Source organism: Magallana gigas, chromosome 1 (assembly GCF_963853765.1).
Source record: "Magallana gigas chromosome 1, xbMagGiga1.1, whole genome shotgun sequence".
In the NCBI taxonomy this organism is placed as follows: domain Eukaryota; kingdom Metazoa; phylum Mollusca; class Bivalvia; order Ostreida; family Ostreidae; genus Magallana; species Magallana gigas.
Window position 1 is genome coordinate 75,763,868 of NC_088853.1, and position 11,869 is coordinate 75,775,736.

Below are 11,869 nucleotides of genomic sequence, written 5' to 3' on the forward strand. Positions count from 1 at the left end.
TTCGTGCTGAGAGAGAGCTACCACTTCACAGTGCTTTTTACAGCTCCTTAAAGCTATGTAACATCACTAATGAAGGAATACAATTTTTGTAAAGACATATGGAAACAAGAGATAATGACCTGTTTGCGAGATTTTCTAATCTGGTACAACAATTTAGATGTTGCACCATTCGTTAGTGGAGTATTAAGATTACAAGAGTTCTACTTCGGACGGAATATTGACATCTGTAAAACCGCCATGTCAGTACCAGGAATTGCTCGTTAATCAGTACGAGTAGACGTTCCGGAGCCTCGTTTTCGTTGTTCGGAGAGGAGGACAAAAACTTATTCTATACCGTAAAGAACAACATAATAGGCGGTCCGTCAACTGGCTGAATTGGCTCTCACATAATTCAGGACTGAACATTTAACACAAAATGAACACAGGTCACGAGAAGCGCATCTGACCATATCCAGTAGACGGTAATTGCAGCGAGACTAAGACTGTTTTCCAGTTCCACGGATGCTATTTTCATGGTCATGAATATGTTCTAACCAAATCTATTCGGAATAAAAAGTGGCTAGAAACCAAACACCAAAAATGTCAACGTACAAAGGAAACCACGGACTACATAAAGCAACAGGGGTATCAAGTCATTGAAATTTGGGAATGTAAATATAAGGAGCTCAAGAAAGAATTTTCTAATCTTCGTACAATAATTGACGACTCTTTACCATCATTTTTGAAAAAGTTTAAAGGGACTGTCACAGAAAATCAAATTCTTCAAGACATCTATGACGGATCCTTGTTTAGAATGGTGGAAATTGACATCACTACGCCAGAGAAATGTGAGGATGATTGGTAACGGCATTTGTCTCCATACGAGCATTTTGAAGAAATGGCGCCGATATTTTGCACTGTGAATAACCCTTTTGACATTATAGGTCAGCACATGCAAGAGCACGTTACAAGCAATAATCTGAGCGAAAAACTCCGACGGTTATTAATCGGTGGAATGAGAGCTAGAAAAATACTTATCGCAGTGGTACCTTAGACAAGGACTACAAGTCACCAGAATCTATCAGGTTGTAGAGTATGTTCCTATGCGATGCTTCCGAGAATTCGTGCGAGATGTTAGTGCAGCGCGGCGGCTGAGAGACACGGTTCCGTCGATGAGCGTCATAGCCGACACCCAGAAGTTGATCGGTAACTGCGGATATGGAGGACTAATCATGGACCAATCTAAACACAGACACGTTACCTATGTAAACGGGGCGAATGCAGCAAGTCAGGAAGTGAACAATCCTCCGTTAATGGCAGTGACGGAATTGCAGGACGAAGTGTATGAAGTATAAAAGGCTAAAAAGATTATTTTTGATTTACCCATTCAGCTAGGTTATTTTATTCTTCAGTACGCCAAGCTCCGGATGCTACAGTTTTATTATGACTTTTTGGATTCCCATGTGAATAGAAAAGATTTTCAATATTGCGAGATGGAAACGGACAGCGCGTACATGTCTATTTCGGGTAGTAGCTTAGAAGATGTTATAAGACCCGAAATGTTGGTCAGCTACAGAAGGGACTCTACGCTTATTGCAGTGACGTGGATATTGAGGCTGATGACAAGTTTCACTGGTTTCCTCGACAATGTTGTGAAAATCACTAAAAATACGTCAAAAGAACCCCTGGGCTTTTCAAACTTGAGTTTGAGGGTGACGAAATGGTAAGTCTCTGCTCAAAGACCCACCTTGTGAGTAAAACACAATCCCGCGACATCAGGAAGCAATTGATAGCAGAGCAGATTCTTAGAAGGGCCAACAAATGTAATGTGAAACGGGCTCTTCATTCAATTCCAAAAACATGCCGCGTAGTGAAATTCAGTTGTAAAGGCGTATCCAAACGCTTTGTGGAATCACCTTTATATACCTTTTAAAGGGTATTGAAGACTAAATAACACGGAAATGGTATCACCAAGGTTTTTTGTGCGCGCAATAATGGTGTTTTTACCTACCAACAGGAACGTTGCGGGTTTTCCTACTTTTATTACAAGAGACAAGTTCAGTCTAATGGAGTCGATACAAAAGTGCTGGACATTGAGTTGTGCCCAGAAAAAAGGAATACCGACGATGCAAACATTCTATTAGACCTCATGGACGAATAGTAAAGTCCATGGACTTTAATAACAAAGACTGTTACTTAAAGAAATGTACTATTTAATTATCATTCATTATAAACATTAGAATGGGGGCTTTGAAGTTGTTCACAAATATGTTTGTAGGGTCTATCCTGTGCAGTAAGATAATCTCTAAAATAGGTGTGATAAAACTCTGGGGACTGACCCATAGAATCGAAAAATTCGGAAGTATGGTTGTCAAAATAAAACACACACCAGTTCGAACCTCTTTCATCTGTATTCAAAATGTAAAGTCCATTTGAAATATTCTGATAAAATAAATTATTTGCAGCAAACACCCCCTTTAATTGACGAAAAACAATTTCGTCTTTTTGTAATATTGTTTTTATATACATTGAATCCACTATTTAACTTCCACGTTCCGGCTAGAGTCAATGCTCAAGATTGCTGGAAATCTTCCGTAACATATGCAGGTAACAGACTCTGGAAAGGCTTTTTGAGCTAAAGACGGGAGTGACCTTTTCTTAATAATGGCAAATTATTTTCCTCTTCGTAAGATGGGTTTATGTCGAAAATGTATAAATGTATGTAGGATTATCCTGGTATTCCCCCCCCCTACCTATGAAAGAAAGGCCGTGGCGTAATTTCCTGTGCTGAAATTGGGTTCCAATGGTGCGGAAGGGAAAGATTTACCGTCTACATAGAATGCACCAAAGTTGCAATGAAAATGTTCAAAATTGAACGAGTTTAAAGAGTAACTTCCGCTATAGGCTTTTGAAGAAACTAGCCCCACTATAAGTCGTCCGGGTATTTCAAGAACAAAAATTAAATTTTATAAAGATGACATATTTACATTTATTGCATAACATTTAATTAAGTTAAAATTTCTTAATTGTCATTATCAATGTCGCCACTTGGGTTGCACTCCATGCACTCTAGTATCGCCATCTGGTTGCTATGGCCTTGACGCGCATGACATGGCGCTACACTGTCCAGCCCCACGGGTAAATGAAAGTTAATTTCGGACAAGCTGTTCTTTAGTTTTGCGCACTCCGGTATTCGTAGGGAGACTTCCCTTGTTAGGTATAATGTCTTTTTGCCTGACTCCTCATTCCTTATGAAGTTGAATTTGAGAATGTTTATGCATCTTTACGGGGATGTTACCGAAACATGCACATTGCCCCCAAGGAATAGACGATAATCAACGTCTTTGTCTTTCTTCACATCCTCCAGATTCTCGTCTATAATTTCTATAGAATCGCACAGGATGCGCATCTAGACAGGGACATGGACTGACCTTTTTCCGTTGGTTCGTCATCGTCGAACAGGCGAACATCAATAATGGTTTCCTCCACGTTGGTGTTGTTTTCGTAAATTTTCACATTGCGCTCAGACCCCAAGTCGAACGTAAAAGTCTCAGCCATGTCCTGGTTCTGTAGTTTCGTCTCTCTACAGTGGTGTGTTGTCTACCTGTTCGAGTTGTGAGGTATAGGTGCGATTCTTATACAGTTTCTTGTTTACATGGAAAATAATCTTGTTTGTGCAAAAAAATATTTCAAAATAAAGGTAAACTGCGCAAAAATGTTTTAACTAAGTATGATTATCTACGATTTAACCATTAAAACCTAATTAACTATCTATTTACACCAATTTTTTTGCATAGAGTCCATTGCATAATAATGCTCTTCTCTGGAGATTAACTCCGTAATGAAACTCCCTAACTTGTTTCATTCCATTATTGCTATTGTCTACCTCAGTAAAATTCTGTTTGTGCTAACAAAATTTTAAAATTCAGGACTGCGCAAACATGATTTTTTTGTCGAAACCAAGTAAAATAGTCCACTGTTTAACGTTTATTCACATCAACTCATTTTGGACAAAATTCTTGCATTATATACTCCATGATAAACTCCTTAATTGTATATATTAATTACTGTCATTGTCCACTTTTAATCATTAAAATTCAATGTTTGTGCAAACAAAATTTCAAAATACAGGGGACCTGCACAAACATGATTTATTTAGTTGCAAACCAAGTAAGATTATCACCTGTTTAACGTTTAAAATCCCAATTCACTATTTATTCACGTCAACTCATTTTGGACAGAGTTCCTTGCATTAAATTACTTAACTTCGTGGTGAACTTCTCAATTGTACCAATTAATTACTCCTAATGTACACCTTACGTTACCGTAAATTCAATTTGATTTTGTCTACTTGCAATGAAAGCAATACCAAATTGAAGACTAATTAAAACATGTAAAACTCATTATAATTTGGTGTTAACAGAACATAATGACAGTCTTTATGTCCCATATATATAACATTTCTGATTTTTTCCAGTAGAAAAAAACATGAACAGTTGTGTGAATGTCATTAACTTCTTATAGTTAAAGGAAGTGAACATGAAAAAAATAATTGTTGCTTAATAAATTTTAAAAGCCTTTTGAAACTTAAAAATGAGGTCTGTTACCTTTTTGTTTATTTCTATCAAGAGATTTTATCAATTTAACACTCTCAGTGAAAGGTTTATGGAGGTAATCCATTATTCCCCAGCATGCATCTGTTCTCTGACGTAGATAAGCCACATTGCTGCTGGTGACTGGGTCAGTGTTGGAACTAGGCCAGTGTTATGTACAGAGTTGATAAAAGTTAAGAAGAAAAAATATGCCTTGATGTGAAGAAAAATTTTGTGTATTGTCATGAGAAGACAAGGATTTAGTACATTTCTATAAATGAACCTCAGATAACTATTTATGATTTGTACAAAAATGAATATAGATAAACTAATTTGTGAAATATAAGACCATCACATTCCAGATGTTTGTACGGAGATGCATGTGGCAGTCAGTGTTTACAAAAATAAAATGCTGTTTTTAGATTTCAATTCAAATTAATATAAAATTGTAATTCCATTTTCTTTGTGGGGTTTCCTACCGTTACTTTTTATTTAAATGCCCTGGAAATTTTTCTGATTTGTTTTTTTTTTTATACATAATATCTTGATGACATGTACACCGGTTTTGTTTATGATGTCAAGAAGAATAACAGGACTAAGACACTTTTTAAAAGTCAGGATGCTGTGCATGCACCTTGTGTGCTCATTTATGTAGCACACATAATGCTCAAACTCATAAACAAGAAATTCCCAAGTGCAAGAAAAAATAGGTCACGATAACACTGATCCACGGACATTCCATTCTAGTTACATGTCACATTAACTGCTGGTGGGAATGCATCATTCTAAGATCCAAAATCTTCCTCCATAAACACTGTTTAAAATGACAACTCTTTACATAATCCTTTCAAGTTTCCATTCACATTTTGATGATGGCATTTTATCTCTGTTACTAAACGTGTGTAAAAATGCAATGTGTCTCACTGACGGCAGCATCAGTGCTGCCCTCTCTTAGATGCTTAGAGATAACCCAGCAGGGAGGTAATGATTTTAACAATATGGCAGCGCTCATGGATTGCAAGAATTAGTTATTCTAAGTGGTATATCTTTTTACTGAGGAAAGCTCTGTCTAAACGGTTTTCAGATATCATTATACACATCAAACAGACAAATTTTAGCCCTTGATAATTTTTTCATGTTCACTTCCTTTAAGAATATACATGCATATACAATTCTAGTTTGTAATCACGAGTTTAATACAGCATTTTGCCGGCGATTATTTACAAAAATTACACACAATACAGTTCAATAGACAAGTCTCTCTGGCACTCTCCTGACGCGTTGAGATCGTCTAAGGGTGGGTCTAACGGTGGGTGTCGGTTCCTTTTGATGGCGGGCTGGCACGGGGGCTTCAGTTCTAAGGAGAACGGCGCACTTCCACAGAATAAAGAGCACTACAAAAAAAGTTCAGTCTAAGTTAACATTTTGGTACTGACCAAACTCCGTTTCAGAAATATCGTCCATCGCGGCTGTTAACATCGCTCGTCGTTTTCTCTGTGCGCATCTCTTGAAGACGAGCACTGCACAAATACACACTGCAATACCGCAGACCACGAGGGACGATATTCCTGTGGCGATTATCCAGGGAGTGTCTAGAAAGTATATTTTATACTATAAGTGTTTAATTCACGCAAATAATGTCAGCATTTTTTTGGTATTAACTGAGACTTCTCGTAAAAACAAGCAACCAAAAAACAAAACTTTTGAAACAATTTAAAACATAATACACTTACTGAAGGTTATTGCAGCTGTTTTCGCGAGGGTCGTGGTGAACAAGGCCTGACTGTGATGCAACTCTGCCGAAACCTGACAGACATAAACAATTCGATATGAAATTTTTTTAAACAATACAATAATGTACATAAATAAAAAAAAATTAATGACAAGATATATTTACTTACAATCGGACACATTTTGTCCCCCAGAAAGACTTGGGTGTCCCGTCTAAAGAGTACGCTGCCACTGGTCAGTTCTGAAAACTTGATCATGATCTTGCTCAGCTCAAAACCCCCGAATACTCTGTCCACTATCAAGATCCTGACTCCCACCATACCATACTCTAATTGGTCTCTGGCACGACATAATTTCGTTCTTTCTCTGGGAGCAGTTAGCTAAACTCACTAAAAAAAGGAAAACTGAAAAGTCTAGTCATGGCGCTTGCTACACGGTCAAGTGAACGTGCGGGGCAGCAGCTGTGTCACAGGGTCGCTTCACTGTGTATACACAGGGTCCGGTCTGTTCACCGATGCGTGCCGCGCAGACTGGTCGGTGGTCAGATCAAAGGAATAGCTGTTTACTGTTATTTCATAAACAAAATCACTAAATTACAATGTAACGGCTAATTAAAAGAATAGAGAAAAATTAATTGATGAACATATTTACAAGTGTGAGACTTTAAAACACATTAGTTCAAAATGTATTATGTTCGGTAGAGAACAACTTTAATGTTGGTAACATACACCAATCTCCACTTGCTGTTGTGTCGCTGTCGCATAAGATGTCCAAAGAGGTTCATGTTGTCAAATCTCCCACTCATTTTTGTCAACACCTTCCAGACTACCAATTAATATGGGTTTCGGGAAGAGTGTTTCATTTCTATCAGGTATAAAATAACGATAGTCTCCTGTCTGGATATTCTGCAAGATAAAATCAACAGATATATTAAATCTGAAGGTCATTTTCTCCTCCTCTGTAATTTTCTCTAGTTTAGAGACAATGTCTGCGATAGACAACGAATTATCCGCTGGGAAGTTGATGGTCTTTTTCACAACGCCGTTTTCTCCATCTCCGAGAATGAACTCTTTATTTGCCATTTGCCATGTAAGTGGCCTTCAAAATCTCATCGCCTTCCCAAGGAGCAGTTTCTCTGTGCCCTACCACGGAAAACTTCAATTACCCCGTTGCCAGATTGATGTGCAGATCTCTGATGTAGATAGAGGCTCTGTCTATCAGGGAAGGAAGGATTGGTTGCATTGCCTGCAGCTAAGGCCACGCGACTTCTCTGCTTTCTTTTTTACCGGCGTGAAATTTTTGGTGATCGTTTAACTCTCGCTTGTTATGCGAGACGTGGTCGCATTGCCGGCATTTAACCCCCTTTCCTTTATTCTGAAAACAATAATAAACAGTATAAATTCACACAAAGAAAGCCAGATGAAACACACGCATACAATTCACAGTGTAATTTTTTTTTTTAACTTACCGGTTTTTCTTTGGAGGGCTGCTTCGTCCCATTATATTTATTTTCATGTCTTTTAGCATTTGTTTTATATGCAAACGCTTTCTGACATTTTGGGCAAGTAAATGACTTTTTTTCATGTCTTGCGGCTATGTGCACATTCAGTTCATTCTTCTGTATAAAGGACTTTGTGTAATTGGGGCTTTTAAAATTTGATGACTGGTCCACACGGGGATGAATATCAGTCTCATTTCTATAATTTAAACAAGGTACGTGTATATATGACCCTGACTCTTGAGAATGATAATTTAAAAAAAATTAGACTCTCACCCCGGATCTTGTTCCGCGCATGACTGGGGAGATTTTTCCACCGCACTTTCTTGTTCTCTGCGCAGAAAAAAATTATGCTAAATGCTGGTATTAGTAATATGCAAAGAATATTAAAGCTATACACGCTATAATTTACGTCAATTTTGAATGACAGTGAAAACGCATGTGTTTGTCTACCTAAAAAAGTTATCCTTAATCTGTAAATTACAATGGTGAATTCCATCTCGTTACAAATATATAGATTTTTGATTGTTTATTTTCCTGCCAGGAAAATATACCTTTTCATGAATATTGATGAAGGAAGAGCGAAACCGACCTCATTGCGCATGTCCGCGGAGAACTATGTGGTCGTTATTGTTTGCCTAATTGAATATCCAACTTGATTTTTAATATGCTTTTGTTGTTAATTTGAAATACATACATGTATAATGAGTAAAATACGTTTGTCATTTACGACACATCACCCTTACATCTGCATTAACACGTATAGGATCTATAAATAGCACATGGGGAAAAACACAGGTCTACGTCATTTTTTTAAAGGAAGTATTCATATCTACACACATGCTTGTATTTTTTTTCTTTTGTTTGTGCTTGTATATCGGACTAATTTATGCTTTACTGAAATATCCTTTCCCTTTGTGAAACTATCACAATTATGAAGATGTTGACTCTTCACCAGTTTTGGTATGATAGACTAAATTTAGCTGTGGATATCACGTGATAGATTAATATTCACGAGGGGGCATTGTCTAGATATTCCCACAACTCAGAGGAAAAGAAGAGAGTCACCGGTGAAATGTGGCCCGTCTTGTGTTTGGATATCTTAAAACGAAATGATAAATGTTAAAGTTTTAAGATGTTTTGCAGAATTAAAGCATGTTATTTGAAAGAATTGAGTCTCTTACAGTGACGACATGTTCGTTCTCTTGCTCCTCAGACTTCCTGAGGGCACCCATGGTAAAATTCGCAATCGATCCGGCACGTTGGCCATTCCGGATGAGGGTATTTAGGATTAGGAAGTTCCTGCAAAGGAGGAAGTCGTGGTCAGGAATGAATCCATCATGCCATTGCCTTCATTCTCAACGATGTCCCGGGCCAGCTGGTAACACTCGCTCTCTCTATACTTTATAATATCGGTTGTCTTAATTCTTTGTTGTATTAGAAAAAAAATATATGTTTTAGGCCACTTGATCAACGTGCATTGTACTTTGTATCTTATTTGACAACTGTATTGATTTTTTAAATATATTTAGATCTGGTTACCATCGTCTTTCGCCCGCTGCTCGACCCGTCTTTTCCTTATATCCAAGTGCAAGGATTTGGCCCATCTCTTGAGCTTTTCTGTGCCTTTTGAGGACTGCTCAGAATTCAAAATTCCCTTATCACAGAGAAAAGCCAGACAGTCCTGTAGCGAGCCTATTTTAAGAGATATCAGAAGTTATACAAATATGTTTAAGGAATTGGATCTTTCTGTTTTGTGTTTAAATGATATCATAATCATGACAATTATACCCCCCCCCCCCCCTCTGAAGGAGATGGGGGCATACTGATTAACTCATGTGTGTCTATCTGTCCCTCCTTCTGTTTGTAAACAGTATCAGTAAATGACTTGACTTCTTTTTCGTATTTTGCAGAGACAGGAAACTATGAGACATTACCTAGATAGAATCGGGTGGTTCCTGGAGGTTTAATAAGATATGGAGAAAACAAATTCTGTGCTTTCTTACGTTGTTTCCAGCCTGAACGGGTGTCTGCCCCCTCCAACCTGGTCCTTAGAAAAGAACTGTATGTTTTAGGCTACTTGGTCAACGTGCATTGTACTTTGTGTCCGATTTGAATATTGTATTGACATGTCTATTTTGTTTAGATATGGTTACCATCATCTTTCACCCGCTGTTCAACACGTCTCTTTTGAATGTCAATATGGAGGGATGTTGCCCATTTCTTGAGCTTTCCTGCGCCTCTTGTCGCCTGTTCGGTATTCAGAATGTTTTCATCCGCCAAAGAGAAAAAGAAGTCCTATAGCGAGCCTATTTTAAGAGATATCAGAAGTTATACCAATATGGTTAAGGAATTGGATCTTTCTGTTTTGTGTTTAAGTAATATCAGAAACATGACAATTATACCCCCTACTCCGAAGGAGATGGGGGCATGTTGTTTAACTCATGTGTGTCTCTCTGTCCGTCCTTCTGGTTGTAAACAGTGTAAGTAAATGACGTATATACATATTTCGCTGAAACAGGAAATTTGGAGACATTACCTAGAAAGGACCGGATGGTGATCTCTGCCTTTTTGATATTCTTGATAATATAATAAAAAAATATAACCACAGAAACAAAATTGTGGCACACTACAAATATAGAGATGACGGTTTCATGGTCATGGTAGTTCTTTGATCTTGCAAATGCAGAAAACAAATACCTCAATATTCACATGAATGAAACCGTGTTTTTGGACACAAAAGTACTCAAAGGGCAACGATTTAGACAAAATGGTATTTTAGATATTGAAATGTTTATGAAACCCACCGAAACATTTATGTTCCTGCATCATAGTAGCGCACATCCTGATGCTACATTTAAAGGGGGTTATCAAGGGTGAAATTATTCGGCACAAGAGAAACACCTCTGATCCGCACAAAACAGAGCATTTAATTTCTCAGTTCCAAATACGACTAATATTAAGAGGTTACTCCGATTCTGTTATTGAGAGCGTTATCTCATAAAACAGTTGAATATCGTCAGCAAGGTTAGCAAAAACTTACTATAAGTGACCTAATAATAAATAACTTACTCTATTTGTTTACCTCTTTTGGCCCGTGGTGGTTCAGGGTTAGAAGACTGGGGCTCTCGCTGTTTCCGGGTTTGTGCTAGGGTTCTCAAGTTCTGTGATGCCAGCTTGCAAACACTCCTTTAGAGCTGTCTTTTTTTGCAGAGGAATTTCTCTGATAAGTCTGTAGTTTTCTGTTCTTCCTCCATCTCTTTCAGGGGTTTTTTTCCAAAGTAGAAATTTCTGTTCTTTTCATTTCATGTCTTTTATCATACTAGCAATTTGTCCGGCTACGAAATCTTTATTGTTCTTTACAATTCTTTCAAGAAACTCTACATCATCCATTTCGCTCATGTTTATATCCTGGAAGTATAAATCAAAATCGAATACCTTCAGTAAGAGTTAGGCTGAGGGAGTATATGTCTATACAAAGGGACTACTGGTACTTTTTTCTTACCTTGTAGGACTACATACGTACCAATGAACTCATGGTACTTTTTCCTAATTAAACAATTTAACAATTAAACATAGCAATTTATGCTTTCTGTTATCTTGCATTACTATATAACTTCATGTCTATAAAACGCCCGGAAGACTTACCCTTAATTAATCCATTAACTCTACGTGGAATATAGTGGTTTTAGTCTCCTAATCGCATCAGAACTGACAACACATTTTTTATAACATCGCAATTACTAGTGATTTCTACCAAACTGACTAAAAATTGTATGATGTTTTACCATAACCCTGGAATTATTTACATACTATCATTGATTAATCCGTAAAGCATATATTCATTCCACGGACATAAAAATAAATCTGATAGTGTTCTGTTTAATTTAAGCAAAAACAAGTGAAAAGCTGTCAATATGACAGCAAACCGGGTTTTCTTTTATGTGAATTGTATCCATAATCCATGTCAACCCGTATCCAGTAAAATGGAGTACCCTATATGCAATATTTTGCCAAAAAATGACTAAGTTCAAAAGCTGGTATTTTTTTCCTAAATAATCAGAAATCA

At 37.3% G+C, this 11,869-nt stretch overlaps 1 pseudogene; it reads left to right on the forward strand.

The window, feature by feature from the left end:
* Positions 1-844: 844 nt before the first annotated feature.
* On the forward strand, positions 845-2,573 carry LOC136272880 (uncharacterized; annotated as a pseudogene).
* The last annotated feature ends 9,296 nt before the right edge of the window (positions 2,574-11,869 follow it).